The sequence below is a fragment of the Neomonachus schauinslandi genome, chromosome 9 (genome assembly GCF_002201575.2).
Source record: "Neomonachus schauinslandi chromosome 9, ASM220157v2, whole genome shotgun sequence".
Taxonomy (NCBI): Eukaryota; Metazoa; Chordata; class Mammalia; order Carnivora; family Phocidae; genus Neomonachus; species Neomonachus schauinslandi.
This window is the reverse complement of record NC_058411.1, coordinates 62,727,580-62,747,707: the sequence shown is the minus strand read 5'-3', so window position 1 is coordinate 62,747,707 and position 20,128 is coordinate 62,727,580.

Genomic DNA, 20,128 nt, shown 5'->3' with positions numbered 1-20,128 from the left:
TCCTATGACTTCAGCCAAACCACATTTGCTGAAGCTTTTCTGGCTTGTAAACAGGTTACAAGATTATAGAGAAAGAGAAAGATGGAGAATGAGATTATTTAGTTCTAGAAAGACAATAAAGCAACTTGACATCAGACATCAGAACTCGGGTTTAAACCCAGACAAGCAAACGCCTGCTTTATTTGAGAGCTGGTCAGAAGACCTAAAGTAATTGCATCCTGTACTGCCTGTCCCTGGAATTTAGCTGTTCTTCACATCCAACTTGTTGTTTTCAACCCCTTAGAAATAGGCAGAACTGACTGAGTTTGGAACAAATTTGTATCTGAGCCATCAAGATGTACAGAAATAATTGAGTCATTCTTATTTGCACAGGACGTCTAGGCCTTAAATGAAATGCATTCATATTCAAGCTAGAAGCCCAGGTTATATCCTTTCACTGGCAAGGGGCTGAAACATTTGGAATTACAACAAACCTATGCATATTTCACCGCTATATAATAGTGGAATTGTTCAGTTCCACTGTCACACACACAGTCCCTGAGGGAAAGGTTAAACCACCTGAGGGTCCAGGTTCTCAGGCTGTGAATCACTGGGGCCACCTGGCTGTGTTGCTTGGCACCAACCGCCTCACATTTTCATAGTGATTTGAAGCTATCCTGAGTGTTCAAAACTGAGTTCACAAGCAAAAGAGTAGATGATATCCAGAGAAAAGGTCAAACTTGATGATTTTTTTTGTTTTCTTTAAAACCATGTCTTTTTTTAAAAAAAATGTGTTTTTCAATTGACTCTGAAACATTTTTGTCAGTAATATGAACCTTGGGCTATTAAAATCACTATGTTTTATGTATCCTTTTATTTCAGCATATCAGCAGGTAGTTCCAAAAAGGCAGGCTTCCTCAAAGGGCTCAGTTCTACAAATGAAACAGACATTTCTGATACCTTTTCCTATCCCTTTTTTGTTTCTTGTAGATAAGCCTGGCTGTAACTCAGGGCTGGCTTCCTAATCCCACCCTGGGCTAGTCTGTGGTTTCATCACGTCACTGCCATTTGTTGCATTGACCTCTCCCAAGATGAATCTTCCCTCCGAATGCGATTTGTCCACATGAGCCTTGTGATCTGGATTGTGCACTGGTTTTCTTTAGGTGATTGTCTTTGAAGTTCGGCAAAGCTGCTTGTTTTCCCACGGATTCCTGTCCCAAGCTACCTCTACCAACCCCGCCTCTCCAGCGAGACTTTTCCGTTTGCCTCCTCCCTCCCCATCTACTCTTTAAAGTTCTGCAGTCCACCAAATCAATGGTCCATTACATTCACCTGTCTGGAATGACCCCCTGCCGGTACTTGACCAAGTTCATGTTTCAATCTGGATTTTTTTTTTTTTATGGTATGATGCCTATGTTTATTGAAAGAGGTTTACCTAAAAGGCCAACATTTGTTCTGATTGCAGCATACAGAAGAAACACTGGTCCTTCTTTCAAAATTAAGCAACTTTTAAAAGCGCCATTTTATTTATTTTATTTTAAAAATAATTATCTATGCAGCACTTCAAGAAACAACTATATGGTGTTGTATATTATAAACTGGTGACATTCTACTGTTAAATTATGTACAACATTTTTGTTTTTTATGCTTCTTGAGGTGGTAATGAGAAAAAAGTTTTTTAAAAATGTGTGCCTTGCTGTATTTCTTATACCATTTATTAAAAAGCTGCTTTCACGGTAAAGTTATGTTGGTTTGAAAGGAGGAAATAGCAAGGTTAAGATGTGTGAATAATGTCTGTATATATGTATAACCAAGTACAAACATTGATGTATAATGACAGTATAAAATGCTTTCATGTTTATGATGTCTAGTGATGTGGAAAATATAAGCCTTAAACCATTAGATTGCATGGTAATTAAAATTGGCATAATAAACATAGTTTATTGGGGGAAAAGGAAAATCAGTGATCTCTTCTACCTGTGTTCTTTACCAAATTATCACATCTGATTCTGGAAAAACTGTAACACGTAGTAGCTTCCAAAATATCGATATTGCATAAGAAGCTTAAAATTACTTAAACTACACGTGCTTTTCAAAATCTTTCTGATCACTATAAAGATCTTGGAACACAAATGATTAAATGCCAGTTCCCCTAAGCCAATAAGAACCTATCCTAGATTTTTTATTTCTACTTCTAATTAATGGTTTAATATTGGACTTTAGGCTACCTAGTCAGTCTCATATTTATTTTATGTAATTCTTTTGAATGGGTTTGCTAGAAAGATGATAGTAAAGTCTATAAAATTTGACAATTTTGACTTAGACTATAGATTTCAGGTGTATTTATTTTGTGTTAAAAGAAATTAGAGGAGAAATATTCCATCTGGTCTTTATTGCTCTTCTTAAATGCAGTTTTTAATTTATATCCTAACACCTACTAAAGTGCCTGATACACAGTAGGTATTCAATAAAAATTTACTGAATTTAAGTATTGAATTAGGCAGTATGGGTGCCATGTACCTTTTCATTTTGAGAGACATCCACTAAAACATAAACAACTAGGAAAATAGGTAATGCAATCATTCATTCACCTGATAGTTAACTAACACATTTTATCTGCAAGGACTATTCTAGACATGGGAGATGCATAGATGGACAAAGACCCTGCCCTCAGGAGGCTTACCTACAACACGGATGTGGTGAACACACAAATGAGATACAGTGTCCTGCAGGCAAAGAAGAGAGCAAAGTGGTAAAAGAGGCACAAAGACAGAAGTAGCAAAGAGGGATAAGGCAGAACAGAAGGGCTAGAAGGGAACAGAAAGTTAGACAATAGAAAATGAGTGAAGTTTTATTGCAGGGATAGTGGGCAAAGGTAAACTGGGAGACTGAATGAGGAGTCTTTTTTAAAAAGTTAAGTTGGAGCTTTTGTATGTAATATGGCAGGTAGTAAGGAAAGTCTTTTGCACCTGATTTTATTTATCATTAGGACATTAGTACACCAAGAACGTTTAAAAAATACTAGCCTATAATTTTATCATTCTAATAACTATTTGTATTGTTATGTGTCTTCTAATCTTTTCCGTACATATTTCTAAATTGATTAATCATTCTAGGCTTTTGAATAGGTAGTAAGAGTTCAAAAGAAGTTCTAGGCAGACATCTAGGAGTGATGGTCAAGATGGTTACGGGGGAAGAGATTAGAGATAAATGGCTCATTAGGAGGCAGCTGTAGAAAATTAGCTGGGCTTGAAATAAGAGAGGACACAGGGATAGTGGCCCGAGATGTAGAGAAAGAACGAATCTTAGAGTCTTTGAAACACCTAAGAGCATTTGGGATCTCTGTTAAGGTATGGTAGTATTTTACATATTGAGACAACCTCAGTTTTCCTTGGGTAATGCCAAGGTCTACATCTACTGGAACAAACTGACCATGACGTTCCATTTACCTGTTATATGCTCACTGAAGACCTTGAGGTATTACAAATATTTGTTTATTAATTACCTACTTAATATTAACACTGAATTTGTAAAATGACTTATATTGAACAGTACTTTTTCTGGTTGGAAGGGATGAGATAGCTTCAATCTCTTGCTGTGTGTGGGCACCACCTCCCCAGTCATCTTTGAAAATGGTCACACCAACTCTGCCTACACCTTCCACTGAGTGATTCATTATTTGTTAAGGCAAGCTGTCCCATGGTTGGGTGTGTGTCTTTGTCAGAAGGTTCTTTCTTTGGTTGCTAAAAACTACATAATGCTCCCTTCCCACTGCCTTTAATTTTGCTCCCAGTTCTGGTTCTGTCCTGATGAGCTGCTCAGAGTATTTTTACCCCTTCTTTCTCATGGCACCCTTGAAGATAACTGAGGCCAGTTACTCGTCTTCTCCCAGCTGCTGTGATTTCTGTTCTTCATTCCCTCAACTGCCCTTCACTTGTCATGATTTTCAGATCCATTTCAACCTGAGTGAATGTTAGCAGACAGAATCCTTGAAATTGAGGAACTGTCTTTATCATCATACGTGTAGAAAAATATCTGAATATTTAAGTGGTTTTCTCTAAAAATATATTCAAGATATATGTTTATTCTATTATTGTAAATTTCAATAAATAAATAAATAAATAATCCATCATGTCCTTTAGTGGCCCAGTCTAGTGCCGGAGTCATCTTGAATCTTTTCCTTATATCACATCCAAACCTAACCTGTTTCCATATAAAGCAGGGTCCCCCCCCCATTTATTTATGCATTTATTCAGTCATTCAACAAATATTCATTGAGTGGCTACTTTTGTGAGGCACTGTGTTTGGCATGAGAGATACAAAGGCAACTAGAACATAGTCTCTGCCTACAAAGGGTTTACAGTTTTTCTTGTGAAAGTGCCTTTCATGTCCTTGAATAGAGTGATCTCTCCAAATTAAATGATGACCCATTTGTTTTCCATCTAGTTTCTCTACATTTTCAAAAACCTAATGAGCAAAAATAGTATGCAGAATTATCTGGGTCTGACTACTAGAAGTGAAATGTTTTTTGTATCTGAAAATTTTAATTACAGAAAAAAATTTCAGATTTCTGGTCACTGAATAAATATGCATCTTACACAACAACAAAACAATCTAAATTCAGGGCTTTTGAGAATCTGAGTTTGATGATTTTGTTGTGTTTGGTTCATCCAGCTTAGGTTTTACCCATGCTAAAATTCCTGGGAACAAATTAGATGTAACTATCAAAACACACTGAAATAATCCAGCTATTTCTTAGGAGTCAAATTATTTTAATCTCCAAATGAGTTTAGTATTATTTTAGAATTTTGATGAATACCTGATTTTTCAAGCATTGTATAATTCTTATATTTCAAATTTTTTTACTTGCACCAACTAAATTTACAATTTTTTTCTATACATTTTTCAATTTTTATTCTGAATAATTTCAGACCTATATAAAAGCTGAATGAATAGTACAATATTTGCATACTCATCACTCAGATTTGTATATTGTTAATATTTTACCCCATTAGTTTCATCTCGCTCTCTATACACACACACACACTTTTGTGTTGAACCATTTGAAATTAAATTTCAGATCCTAACACTTCATCTAAATGCTTCAGCCTACATCATCTAAGAACAAAAGTATTATTCTACAAGTCTACAGTACACCCAAAGAATGTAACATTGATACAATATCTGATAATCTATATCAAATCTATATTCAGATTTCTCCAAATGCCCTAATAATGTCCATTTGCAGTTGTGTTTGTTTTAATTCCAGATCCAAACAAAAATCATGCATTGCTTTTAGTTTTTGTGTCTTTTCAATTTTGAACAGTTTCCCTATGCTCTTATTCTTTCTTTCTTTGGTCTTTCATAACTGACATTTCTGGAAAGTCCAGGCCAGTTTTATAGAATGACCCACAATCTGGATGTGTCTAGTTGTTGTTTTCATTATTCAACTCAGGGTAAACATTTTTGTCAAGTATAGTGCACAGGTGATGTTGTGTTCAATAGCTACTCTTTAATGAAGAATGAATGAATCACTGACATTCTCGATGTGTCTTGAAGTTCACAAGTTATTCTTACAGCGCATGCTTTAGTAGTTGAAAGCAGGTGTCAACAAACTACAGTTTGGACTAAATCTGGCACACTGCCTTTTCTTGTTTGGCCTATGAGCTAAGAATGGTTTTTGCATTTTTAAATGGTTGAAAAAAAACCAGAAGAGTATTTCATGACGTGTGAAAATTATTTGAAATTCAAATTTTGGTGTCCGTGAATAAAGTTTTATTGGAACATAGCCACACACATTTGTTTACATATTGTCTATGGCTGCTTTTGCACTGTAAACTGCAGAGTTAAGTAGTTGAGGCAGGGACCATGTGGCATACAAAGCCTAAAATATTTACAAAAATATTTTTGGTCCACTACAGAAAAAACCTTCCTATTTCTGGTCTACAGTGTTCTAAATTCTGACACCATTTTGTTAGAGGTTGATGGACTCCCATTTGCAAAATCAATGTAACATATTAGCACCTGCCATCGTTATTCTTTGCTTTCTAGATTTTGTTGAGTTCTCAATTTTAGTTTCATATTACCTTTAGTAAAATGAAGTATGCCTTGTTTCATACACTTAAAGACTTTTCCACATCCACCGTCAGTTTAAGGACTTAAATTTAGTTCACTTATTACAGCCTGGCTTTGATTGATTTAGAGGGTTAGTCAATTACAGACTAAGTCATTAGTTCAATCAGAACCATCAGGAAAATTGACATAACCTAAACTCACTTCAATTCACTGATAAACTGGAATCCTTTCTCTAAATGTTTTTCTAAAGCATTTTTAAATCCAGGCCATTTCAAAGAGTCCAGTTTTTTTTCAAATTTATTTTTCATCCCAAAGGTAAAAACCATGGTCATTGATTGTGTAAGATACACTTTCATTTCCCACATGCTGGTCATAATTAACGATCTGAATTTGTCAAGGAAATAAGTATTCACCACAGACCTTGCTGTGGCCACAGGTGGGCATTCTTACTGAATGGAAGATGTTCAAAAGGTAACCATCCTTAGTACTTTTTTCCCTTAATTCACCATCGAGAGCTCTGCCACCTCCCACTGCCACATGCTTATGGAGGGGACACTCAAGGAAGTTTTTTTAGCCACTTCCTCTTCCTTAAAAAGCAACCACATACTTTTCATATAGCAATGGCCCCTAAACATGAGACTTGCTATGTAGTTGCATTTTCAGAGTAAAATAACACAAAGATGTGTGCAAGTCAGGCCCACATTATTATTATTATTATTTTAAAGATTTTATTTACTTGACAGAGACACAGTGAGAGAGGGAACACAAGCAGGGGGAGTGGGAGAGGGAGAAGCAGGCTTCCTACTGAGCAGGGAGCCCGAAGCGGGGCTCGATTCCAGGACCCTGGGACCATGACCTGAGCCTAAAGCAGTTGCTTAACGACTGAGCCACCCAGGCACCCCATCAGGCCCAAATTATTATGGTTTCTTGTAGCAAAGGCATTTTAGCCAATGCCTTGAGACCATTCTGTTCCTTGATTGATGGGCCCTCACCAAAGCAGAAAACATGCAAAGATTATTTGTACTTGTGTTTTAAAGTAAAACAGGGCCTACATAAAGCAACTTTTCTCCTTCTCTTTTCTTTTGTAACACACACAAGTTGGAAGATACATGTGTGAGACCCTTCCAGGCTTTTCCCAAGGATTCATAATTTCCAGTGAGGAAAGACCCCTCCCTGCAACACTTCTCTCCCACTCATAAAGGGGATCATAATGCAGCTGAATGGAGTGACATTACTCTATGCATAACTTTGGAGCAAACCTAATTTGTACTTTAAAAAATTATTTTTTTAAAGATTTTTATTTTATTTATCTGAGAGAGAGTGCGAGAGCATAAGCTGGGAGAGGGAGAAGCAGGCTGATTAGCAGGGAGCATGATGTGGGGCTCAAACCCAGGACCCTGGGATCATGACCTGAGTCGAAGGCAGATGCTTAATGGACTAAGCCACCCAGATACCCTAAAAATTATTTTTAAATATTGGTACCTTATTATTGGTTATAAATCCCTTATGACATCATGTTTAAGAATCACTGAGGCTTGTGCTCTCTTGGTTGAAAAGAAGTGCCCCAAAACCTGGGAAAGGATTTCCAAAGAAAAGAGAATCGACACCCCTGTGCATGGATGTACAGCCTTGGATGCTCCACAATGATGAAGAACTGAAGCTTTCTGGTGAGTCCGTTCTTTAAAAAACTGAATTTAAGGGAAGCAAATGTAAAATGCAACAAAATTTGGCCTCACATTTACATTGGAGAAATGGCCGATACTATTGAGTTAGCCCAGATAACTTCACCCCTGGTTAACTACAGAAGCATCAGATATGGAACATCAATGTCTCCCAGATGTACACAAAACCTTTTGTGTCTCTACCATGGAAGCCGCCATATTCGTCAACTTTATTAGACTGTGACATTACTCTCTCTCCCTTCTACATTCATTTTATGTGGAAATTTGAAAAAAGATTACCGATGTGTAATTTGGTGTTTTTTCCACACCATCAAGACATACAATAATAGATTTTGTCAATTTAATAAAAATCAATAAGCACATGATTTAATAAGAAACACTAAAATTATTAAAATATTTCTTTGTCCTTACACTTATCCTGCCAGTAAAAACCCATCCTAGCTCCCTGTAAACAAATGCACCATTACGGGCATAAAACAAACATTATTCAGCAAAATTTATTCAAGGACTAAAATGACGGAAGGTATTAGGAACATAAAAACGCAAAAGATCCTCTCTAAATCCCAATATTCCCCAACAACTGGTTTATAAAAAATACACTAAGGTTTATAGAATTAGTCTTGTTCTATTAGTTGATCAAGTTACACTGTCAGCAATTCAAAACAAGTAATTCCCTCTGTGTGTGTGTTTGCTTGCTTGCAAATATGTTTCATTTATTTTAAAGTGTCTTTTTATATAGAAATCCAGGTTGCTGAAAATTTATCTTGTCATTAAAGTGGTGTGAAAATCAAATCAGTCTTCATATAGGTTCTCTTATCCCTGCTGATCTCAAATGACTAATGATGCTTATGGCAAGGTTTTGTAAAATGGAAGCTCCTTAACTTTTCAGGAAACAGTTCTTTTTTTACATGTACACCCGTTTTGGCTCTCTCCTAAATACTTCTAGAACTTTCTAAGTTCAGGATCACTCTCTCACCAGTAATGTCTTTCCTTGCAGACTGTATGTAGAAACATTTTTTAGAAAGTAAAATTACTAATTATTTAAAGACTAAGAGGCATTTTCAATAGGAATGAAATAATTTTCAATAGGTATATTTTTTAAAAAGAAAAAACAGATTCTAATTGATTTGGAATGATTGTAAACCAGAATATTCTTGTTAACCGAAGGGTCTGCTTATTTAAGTCACCTGTGACTTACTGGCAACTCAAACTATTTTTTTTTAAAGATTTTATTTATTTGACAGAGAGAGGGGCAGCGAGAGAGGGAACACAAGCAGGGGGAGCGGGAGAGGGAGAAGCAGGCTTCCCGCGGAGCAGGGAGCCTGATGTGGGGCTCAATCCCAGGACTCTGGGGTCATGACCCAAGCTGAAGGCAGACGCTTAACCAACTGAGCCACCCAGGTGCCCCCAACTCAAACATTTTTAAACAAAATTTAATCTTTGATGATTTGGCATCACCATAGCGATTACCAATTACTGCTTGGTATAGTAAATGAGTAAGTTACAGGAACTCTGGCTAGGTCAGTAAGCATACTCTGGATATTATTTTTTAAATCAATCTAAATAATAATAAAATAACTCATTATCACCCAGGTGCTTACTATGTACAGGCCAGTGGTAATTGGTGATACCCATTTTACAATAAGGAAACTGAGGAGGAAGAGAGCTAGGCTAGTTATTCTTGGCTTCCTTTTCGTAAGAGCAGAGTGTGGAGGGAAAAAAGCTGTTTCAGAAACTTGTTTTCCATCTAGATAAATAAGGAGTTATTTTACAGAGTTCACTTAACATTCACATACACGTTGCTAAATTTCCTGTCTTTATTACTTATTAAACATATAATTCATGCCAAAACTGAAGAAAAGACTTTCACTTTAAAAAAAAAATTCTTATAAAAATTCTATAGGAAGAAATGATAGCTAAATTAGCACTTGAAAAAGGCCAAAGAAAATTATATATTGTATATAATTATGCCTCATTATGACCTCTGTACATTTTCCAGAAAAGTTAGGCATTAAAAACACACACAACAGGAACACCTTAAAGGTCAGAGCCTGATGAAAGAAAAGCGCAATAGTTAATCATGAAGGACGAGATTAATGTTCTGGTAGACACATACATTTTTATCATTACATTTTGCTAAATAAATACTTTAAAAGATGCAATTTCCCTTCCATGTATTTTGTTCATATCTGAGAGAGGTGGTAGAGAGAGGCAATTCTATAAAATAAAACTTAAATTTTAATTAATGAAATGAAAATGTGGGATTTGCTGATTCCTAGCATTCTTTATGTGATTTTTCTTCCCATGGGTCTTTTTTGCCCAAAGGTACTCTCGCTTTAAGAGTAAATACTGAACTCTCAGTTTCCAAAAAACTTATCTCAAAATTTCTCATTATCTTTCAAGAGATATTTACTAAGATAGCAGAGTTCCTGGATCATATTTGTTGGATTTCACCCTGACAACACCCTTAATTATAAACATTTAAAATAACAATTTCAACTGTTTTTTACTTTTTATAATAAAATAACTTCAGATTTACAAACTATTGCAAAAATAAAAATAGTACACTTTAGCCAGGTTTACCTATTGTTAATATCTTACTCTGTTTTATCGTTTTTTTTATTTTTGAAGTATAATTAACATAAAATGTCATATTAGTTTCAGTAGCATAACATACTAATTCGACAATTCTATGCATTACTCAGTGCTCAGCATGATGAATGTAGTCACCATCTGTCACCATACAACATTATTGCAATATTATTCACTATCTTCCCTATACTGTACTTTTCATCTTCATGACTTATTTATAACTGGAAGTTCATACTTCTTAATCCCCTTTATCTATTTCACCCATCGCCCCATTCACCTCCCCTCTGGCAACCACCTGTTTGTTCTCTGTATTTAAGAGTCTTGGGGTTTTTTTGTTCGCTTTTGTTTCTTTAAATTCCACATATAAGTGAAATAGTACAGTATTTGTCTTTCTCCGCCTGACTTATTTCACTTAGCATAATACCCTCTAGGTGCATCCATGTTGTCACAAATGGCAAGATCTCATTCTTTTTTATGGCCAAATAATATTCTATTGTATATATATACCACATCTTCCTTATCTATTCATTTATCGATGGACCCTGGGTTTCTTCCATATTTTGGCTATTGTAAATAATGTGAAGTAAACATAGAAGTGCATCTATCTTTTCAAATTAGTGTTTTTGCTTTCTTTGAAGATAAGTTACATACATCATAGCCTTTTATCCCTAAATATTTCATTGCATATTTCTTAATACAGATATAGGTATATTCTCTTATATAACCATAGTACAATTATCAACTTCAAAAGTTTATATTGATATCATTTCACATTCCAATTTTGTCAGTTTCCTTAATAATATCCCTTATAGCATTTTTTCCTTCTTCAGTACACGAAGTGGGTATTGAATTTAGTTGTCATATCTCTTCAGCTTCCTTTAATCTGGAAACATTTCCCCAGCCTTTTTTTTTTATGACATTGATAATTACAAAGAATAGATCTCTCCCAACCCCTTTAAAAAATACATTATTACTCATTTTGTGTTTATCTATCTTTCCTCATGATTAGATTGAAGCCATGCATCTCAATAAGAATATTGGTGTTCTGTCCTTCTTGGGGTATCATATCAGGAGACACACAGTGCATCTGTCCCCCATTACTGAGAGTATTTTGATCATTTTCTGGAGAAACACTTTAAAGCCAGCGAATATCCTGCTCTGCCTCAAAATTTTCCATATATTTAGCATTCATTGATAATTCTTGTCTAATCTGCTCCTTGCCAAGATGGTTGCAAAATTATGATTTTCCAATGCTACCATTTACCAATTGGCTTTGATATTCCCCTGTAAGTTAGATCCCTCCTTTTCCCCCTATTTATTTATTTACTGTAGGTAAAAATTCATGAATTATTTCCCCATTATTTATAATTCATTACTGCACTTAAATTATTTTGGTACAGAAATTGTCCCAGGTTTGGCTAGTGTGAGCCTCTTCAATCTAGCTCTTAAATTCTTTTTTTTTTTTAAGATTTTATTTATTTATTTGGCAGAGAGAGACACAGTGAGAGCAGGAACACAAGCAGGGGGAGTGGGAGAGGGAGAAGCAGCCTCACCGCTGAGCAGGGAGCCTGATGCGGGGCTCGATCCCAGGACCCTGGGATCATGACCTGAGCCGAAGGCAGACGCTTAACGACTGAGCCGCCCAGGTGCCCCTAGCTCTTGAATTCTTATGAATCTTTTAAGCAATCCATTACTTTCTGGTATAATAAAGTGTTCCAGTCTAATTTTGTACCTACCTGCTCCAATCCTTTAATCAGCCATTTCTCTGCAGAGCCTTGGTTCTTTTTAGTAGGGACTGCATTAGAGACAAAGATCTGAGCACTAGGTGTCTTTGGGGCTGTCTTTGCTTCTTGATGCTTTCATCCAACAAAGCTAGGAAACACATGAATGTGCATGCACATATATGTATACATACATAAAATTATATATGCACAAAGGCATATTCATACGTATGCATGTACACACACAAACATGCATATACACATATGTTTACTTATTTTAGAAATCAGGAGTTCTCACCAGTTCCTCCAATTTCAATCTATCCCACAAGATTCTTGACTGCTCCGATTTCATAGTTGTATTTCCCTTCTTCCACCATGACAACCCTGGATACCAGCAACATCAATACATTTACTCACTTGCTGAATAATGGAATACATTTAAAATAGTTTCAGAAATTGCTTCAGAACCATTATAATAAACAGCCTCCTGAAAAGAGTTCAGGATTCATTTGCAATTCCCCCATCCCATTTCCCTTCCTACACACCTCACTCTGCTCAATATGGAGTTTGTTTAAATATTTTGTTTCAAAGTTCCTATGTTATTTTTCTCCTCTTTTCTCCCTTCCTCCTGCTTTTTCTCCCTCCCTTCTTTCCTTCCTTCTTTTATTCCCCTTATTTACTTCTTCCCTTCAGTTATGACATTCATTTAAAATAAAATTAAGTTCATTTGTTTTCATTTTTTTTCAGTTTTAGGTTATTGTTTTTCTTCCATTCTTATTGACTGAATTTTATTTTTTGGATGTGCAGACTATTAACATACTTTCTAAAGTCAAAACTACATAAAAAGTTATATTCAAAACACTGTTACCCCCTCCCCCCCCAGCCCATCAAGCCCATTTCCCCTCAGCCTTGTAATTCCACAGTTTCATTGTCTTCAGCTTTATTTGTCCTTTGTTTCTTTCTGTAATAATAAGCAGATATATGTATATGCTCTTATTTTCTTTTCTAGCACAAAAGGTAACCTATTACTGTGTCTTTTGCCTTTGATTTTTTTAAATTTAATATTGTCCCCTGGAAATCACTCCATATAATTTCACAGAGATTTGCCTCAATCTTTTTTGTAACTATATGGCATTCACTGGTCACAACTTTTCTGAAGCCCTTTTGTTACTACAAAAGGAGGTTTGGAGTACATTCATGCCAATATTATGTGTAAGGATTAATGACGAGAGATTTTTTTTTTTAAGTAAGGTGTTGGTGTAAATGGCCATTTCTGCTCTGTTTATTGTCTAAGAGCAGCTGTGTTTTGAGTCCATGATTTCAGGCTTCTGTTGATTTTCCTTTAGGAGTTATCCCTATCACCCTGTCTCTTCATTACACTCTGTGCCACCCCTACCCCCACCAACAACTGGAAACTTTTCCTAGGCCGAGAAACATGCTTAACTATCTGCTGCCATCAAACACTTTCTCTCAGGAGTGGTGCCTCTGTATACTGCAGCAAGATGCCCAGCTAGAGGGGCCAGTCAGCATAAAATCCACCCAGTATTCTGGCCAAGTCACGCCAGCATTCATGTGGGAGTATGTCTACCCAGGGTCAAGTTTTCATCATTTTCAGAAGGCACTGTAGAGTCTAGCCGCAGCTCGGTTCTCAACCCTTCTTTCCCTTCATGTTACCATCATAGCTCTCCAGCCTACACCGTCTGAATTCTTGGAAGTTTTATGCTAGTATATCCTTCCCATTCATTCTCCCTCTGTAGTCTTATTTCTGTCCCTTCCACTCCTCCGAAACTGCTCAATCGCGATTCCTCAGGAAATGATAATCCTACTGGACAGCAAAGAAGTATCTGGCCCTTGGAACCTTTCTGGCAAGCCATGTTTCTTTTGACTTCTGAAGCCTACAATTCTCCTCCTTCCTCTTCCTTTTGTTTTTGTTTTTGTTTTAATTTTTTATTGTTATGTTAATCCCCATACATTACATCATTAGTTTTTGATGAAGTGTTCCATGATTCATTGTTTGTGCATAACACCCAGTGCTCCATGCAGAATGTGCCCTCCTCAATACCCACCACCAGGCTAACCCATCCTCCCACCCCCCTCCCCTCTAGAACCCTCAGTTTGTTTTTCAGAGTCTATCATCTCTTATAGTTCGTCTACCTCTCCGATTTCCCCCCTTCATTCTTCCCCTCCTGCTATCTTCTTCTTCTTCTTTTTTTTTTCCTTAACATATATTGCATTATTTGTTTCAGAGGTACAGATCTGAGATTCAACAGTCTTGCACAATTCACAGCGCTTACCAGAGCACATACCCTCCCCAGTGTCTATCACCCAGCCACCCCATCCCTCCCACCCCACCCCCCACTCCGTCTCCTTCCTACCTTTTCTGCTACAGGTATTTCTCCAGATTTCCTTCTTAGGCTTCCACTCTTTTCACTCTATAGTTCCCATTAGAGTTATTTCCTACTTCCGTAATTTCACCTCACCTCTAGGTGTAGGTTTTCCAGCATCTCATCACTAAGGTGGTTTTTTCTCAGGAATTCTAGGTCTAAGTTCCTTTTATCCAACTGTGTTTCCACCTGATGGTTCACTTCAGAGCTCATACTTTAAAACCAAACTTGTTGGGGCACCTTGGTGGCTCAGACGGTTAAGCGTCAGCCTTCAGCTCAGGTCATGATCCCAGGGTCCTGGGATCGAGCCCCGCATCAGGCTCCCTGCTCAGTGGGAAGCCTGCTTCTCCCTGTCCCGCTCCCTCTGCTTGTGTTTCCTCTCTCACTGTGTCTCTCTCTGTCAAATAAATAAAATCTTTAAAATAAAACAAAACTTGTAATTTTTTCACTGTTTTATGATTCTATATCATTAACATTTTCCCACTTGTTCAAGATTCAAACTCCAGAATAGCTCTGATTTCTCTCTCTCTCTCTCTCTTTCTCTTTAATTCCCCAAAGGTGACTAGAAAAGTCTCAGTGTTCCTTCTTTCCCAAATTTTGAAATCTCATTTAGGAACTTTCCATTCCCTCTGTCACCTTGATGCTAAGACCCCCATGACTCATGGTTCATAGCAATAATTTTTTTAATTCATTTTTGAATCATTCATAACTCATATCACTTTCTCTCACATATTTGATTTAATCAAGTTCTTTGTGAATATCTAAATTTGTGCCCTACTGGAGCTGAAGACAGTGCTTGTGAAATATCAGATGTATCCTCTTGAAGGTGGTTTATGGGATTCTCAGTCTTTAAGCCTGTAGAAGACTCACCTGAGAAGCTTGTGGAAAGGAAGATTTCCAGTCCCCACGTTTATTCTGATCCAGGAGGCCTGGGGTAGAGCCTAAGCATCTGTATAACAAATACCCCAGGTTATTCTTTCCCAGGTATTACACTGACTGAACTTTCTAAGACGTTCTGCTAAATAGTCCCTAATCTAGTATCGACTCTGTGTTGAACAGATATTTCTCATATGTATTTATATATTACTTCCACAAGTGATGTGTGATGTGAGGCAGCTTACAATAAAATTCACAATTACATGGAAAATCATTAATATAATAAAAGGTTCGAGCCAAGAAATAAAAACAGTGAAGAAATGGTTATTTGAAAATCCAGACTAAAGGAAAGTACTGAAACTAAAGCATAAAAACTCACTCCGAGCTACTTGACAATCAAGGTAAAGAAGAAAACATGACTAGCAAGAGTATTCTTTATCTTATAAAAAGAAGTAACTTTCTTTTTTTTTTTTTTTAAAGATTTTATTTATTTATTTGAGAGAGAGAGAATGAGAGAGAGCACATGAGAGGGGTTAGGGTCAGAGGGAGAAGCAGACTCCCTGCCGAGCAGGGAGCCCAATGTGGGACTCGATCCAGGGACTCCAGGATCATGACCTGAGCCGAAGGCAGTTGCTTAACGAACTGAGCCACCCAGGCTTTCTACTGCACCTGAGCTTTGACAAGAATTAACCCAGTGGTTCTTTATTTGGGGACCATTGACTAACAAAATAGATAATATAATTTAAATCTCTCTTTTTTTTTTATAAAGAAGTCTGTATAGAGCTACTTCTTACAATAAGCTTAGATGAAAACTGAGGGCACAATACAGTAACATTTTTTATTGTTTTTTTTTAAAGATTTTATTTATTTATTTGACAGAGAGATAGAGAGAGAGAACAAGTAGGCAGAGAGGCAGGCAGAGGGAGAGGGAGAAGCAGGCTCCCCCCTGAGCAGGGAGCCCGATGCGGGGCTTGATCCCAGGACCCTGGGATCATGACCTGAGCCGAAGGTAGCCGCTTAACCGACTGAGCCACCCAGGCGCCCCAATACAGTAGCATTTTAGAGAATCTTGAAGATGAGTGAATGGTGGATTCCTTCGATAATCTCTTCTAAGTATCAATAGTTTCAGCCAGGCTTTTGACAGAAGATGAATAATAGACGATTCAAAATTGGAAATGCTATCCTGTTCTCTCACAGGTAGTCCACATTTCTGATTGAAAAAAGATCTGATGTGTGGATGGCAAAGATGCTGTTTCCTTGTGAAGATAAAAGGACTTGCCTGATATTTTCATCTTAATGGAGAGTCATTTTACCTCTGGACAACAGTGAGCTGAGTACTTTCAAACAGATCAAGGGCAATTCTCACCAAGCATTTTAATGTCTGCACAAATCGATGGCAAAGCCAAACTTCTCTACCATAAAGCCCAAAAGAAATGGCCCACCTTGGAAGGTTTTGAGGATAAGAAGTACCAAAGATCTGTCTTGACCATAGAGGATCCTTAACATGACCCTGTAAAATATTTAATTTTGAGACCAACTGCATACCAAGGGTTAACCAGGTAAATCACACATTGTGATCCTAAGGCACTACATATGGCAATCAGTTGAGCAGATCAGGTTAATATTATCCATTTAGATGTCAAAGTGTGCCTGCCAAAATGGATCATTTGGTCTTAGGAGAATTAATATTTAGTGGCTTTTCCTGACATAAGTTGGCCAATAGGTTGAATTGCTTGTCAAAACCACTTCTGTGACCAAATAGGAAGGCATGTCATCAACACATGAGAGGTACTTGTCTTGCTGTGGCTAGGTCATCTAAAAACAACCAATTTGTTTAGTTATAAAATTAAAAGAGGGGCACTTGGGATCCAGCCCTGTTTTATGCCATTTAAAATAGACATTGCATCTGTCAAAAAGAAGGCCTTTTCTATCCATGTTAATTTGTGCCATGTTGTTCAGCAGTAATGGCTCTGAGAGAGAATTATAAGCATTGAACCTCTGTTGAGATCATACACTTAGGCCTCTTTATGGATTCAATGTCCAATGATAAATCAATAAGTTCCATGAAAAGTCTTAAAATGCTTCTAACTGATTGAAAGAGTGCATTCTATCTTCAGAAATATATTCTGCATGCTGATTTCTCCCTTTCAATTATCCATACCTATTTCTCAATCTATCCTCATGCCTCTTCTTATATACTCTCTTATAGTTATCTTAACATATATCTTATAGGCCCAATTAGTTTTCTTTTATATCGGATCATCCAAAGCTTTGAATAGTAATTCTATAAATATATGAGTGCTCTTAAACTTTTGTTCAAAAAAAGAATGAATAAATAGTGGATAAATGAATAGATAGGTGAATAATATTTCCTACTTTGGTTGTGTTCAAAAATAAAGTTCCTAACCATACTGTTTGGAGACTCAGAAGAAAGAAGCAAAAAGTCAAAGGATGTGATGAATGTGATCTGTGTCTTTTAACTCAAGAGGTGGTTTTGGCCTTCAGTCAAGAAAATTTGGAATCCTATCACTCTGGTTTGCCAAGGTACAGATCTTGAAAATGGATGGGCTCCATCAGCACTTGAAATGAAGTTACAGACCTTGTCACATTGGCCAAGCCACTGTAATGTTCCAATTGGATTCCTCTAATCTAAGTTCCTCTAAAATCTAAAGAACTCCCAGAGTCTGAAGACTGTAAATTCCTTAATTTTTTTCATTTCTGTTGTGGCTTCCATGTGTGTATTGGGGAGTTATATTTAGCCTCCAAAAAGTTTTCAGTTGATTGATAATATATTTGTATGTAGATACCAGCTTTTTTTCAGTACATTACACAACCTAGTCAAGGATTTCCTGTATTTTTCACCTCATGACCTACATAAGAAGTGATCATCTCATACTCCAGATTAAATGAAGGAAGCTGGTCATGGTGATAGGCCCTTTGGGCCGCCATGGGGGCTGAGAAGATCCAACCTTAGCACAACAGTAGCACCATATTCTGGTGTCTGTCAGAACCAAATTTGGGAAGCCCTGGTCTTAAGTTTATAAACTCAAATCTTAGAGTAGAAAGTGCTTAGCAGGTCCAGTTTTGTATTCCCAGGCCTTAGATTAAATTACTCTGAAATATCCAAGACAGTGATTGTTTACTGTATGTGTGAAGATTTCTAAAGTCTGTTCAAAGACTGTTCTGCTGCAGGAACATCGTTCCTGTACAGTCTCTATGTCGGCCACCTTACTCTCTGCCACTTATAGTCAGCTCCTTTATCTTCTCATAAATGAAAGTCAACGTTCTCATAAAAACTATCCTTCAAAACCTTGAGTAAGTCACTTGTCAGTCTCTTTGGGTAAATAAGGTCAATGTTTTCTATCTCTTTTCACAGGGCCAGTTTCCTATTTCCTCAATATTTTATCTCCTTTTTAAATTTTTGGTTCTTTAAATTCACTGTGATTTCACCACATTTCTAAAAAATACAGAAATAAAAAAGTGGCAAATTATTCCAGAAACATCTGGCCATCACTGCCTATATGCATATTGGCTACTTACCTCTTACTGTGGTCCACTGACATTCTCATGTATTATTTCATTGTTAGTGGTCAGTTGATGCCATTTACACTTACTCTTAAACAGGTGAGAAACTGTGAACAAGGGACTCAAATAATCAAATTATAAATTATAGCTGCCATTGAGTAAAGCACTATACTTAATAGGTCTTTTTTTTTTAACAAAAGATTTTTATTTAAAATTTATTTATTTAGAGAGAGCATGAGAAAGGTGGGTGGGGAGGTAGGGGCAGAGGGAGAGAGAGAATCCTCAAGCAGACTCCCCACTGAGCATGGAGCCCAACTTGGGGCTCGATCCCACGACCCTGAGATCCTGACCTGAGCCGAGATCATGACTTGAGCCAAAATCAAGAGTCAGACACTCAACTGACCAAGCCACCCAGATGCCACAATACTTAAAAGGTCTTGACAAATTTTATCCCATTTGATTCTCACAACAGCCTAACAGGTAGATATTAGTATTTCCATTTTATAAATGAAGACACGAAGGCTCAGGGACATTAGATAACTTGTCCAGGGTTGGTCTTGGATTCAAGCAGATTAATTCTTTGACCATGGCTACTTACTGTTTCTGAGAACAGTAGTTCAGAATAATAATGGTCAGACCAATTTGCACTATGTCCATTATTCTGGTTCTTTCTGTAGTCACCCTTATGTGGAAGCCAATTCACATTAAAGTTGACTTTTACTTCAAATTGTACTGATTATCTCCTTCAAAGGACCAAGTATAGCTTCAAAAGAGTTAATGCTTCTCAAAATATGCTTCTAAGCATATTTTTTCTAATCCATTACGGTCATGTGTTTTTTTATTGAGGTGTACTTGACATATAACATATTAGGTGTATAACATAATGATTCAATATTTGTATATATTGTCAAATGATCACCACAATAAGTCTAGTTAACATCCATCACCATACATAGTACAAATTTTTTTCTTGTGAGGAGAACTTTTAAGATTCGTTCTTTTAGCAACTTTCAAATATACAATAGAGTATTATTAACTATAGTCACCATGCTATACATTACATCCCCATGGTTTACTTATTTTATAACTGAAAATTTGTACCTTTTGACTCCCATTCAGTCCACCCCCTACACCCAACTTCTGCCTCTGGCAACCACCAATTTGTTTTCTATATGAGTTTGTTTTTGTTTCTTAGATTCTACAAATAAGTGAGATCATACAGTACTTGTCTTTCTCTGACTTACTTCACTTAGTATAATGTCATCAGGGTCCATCCATGTTGCCACAAATAGTA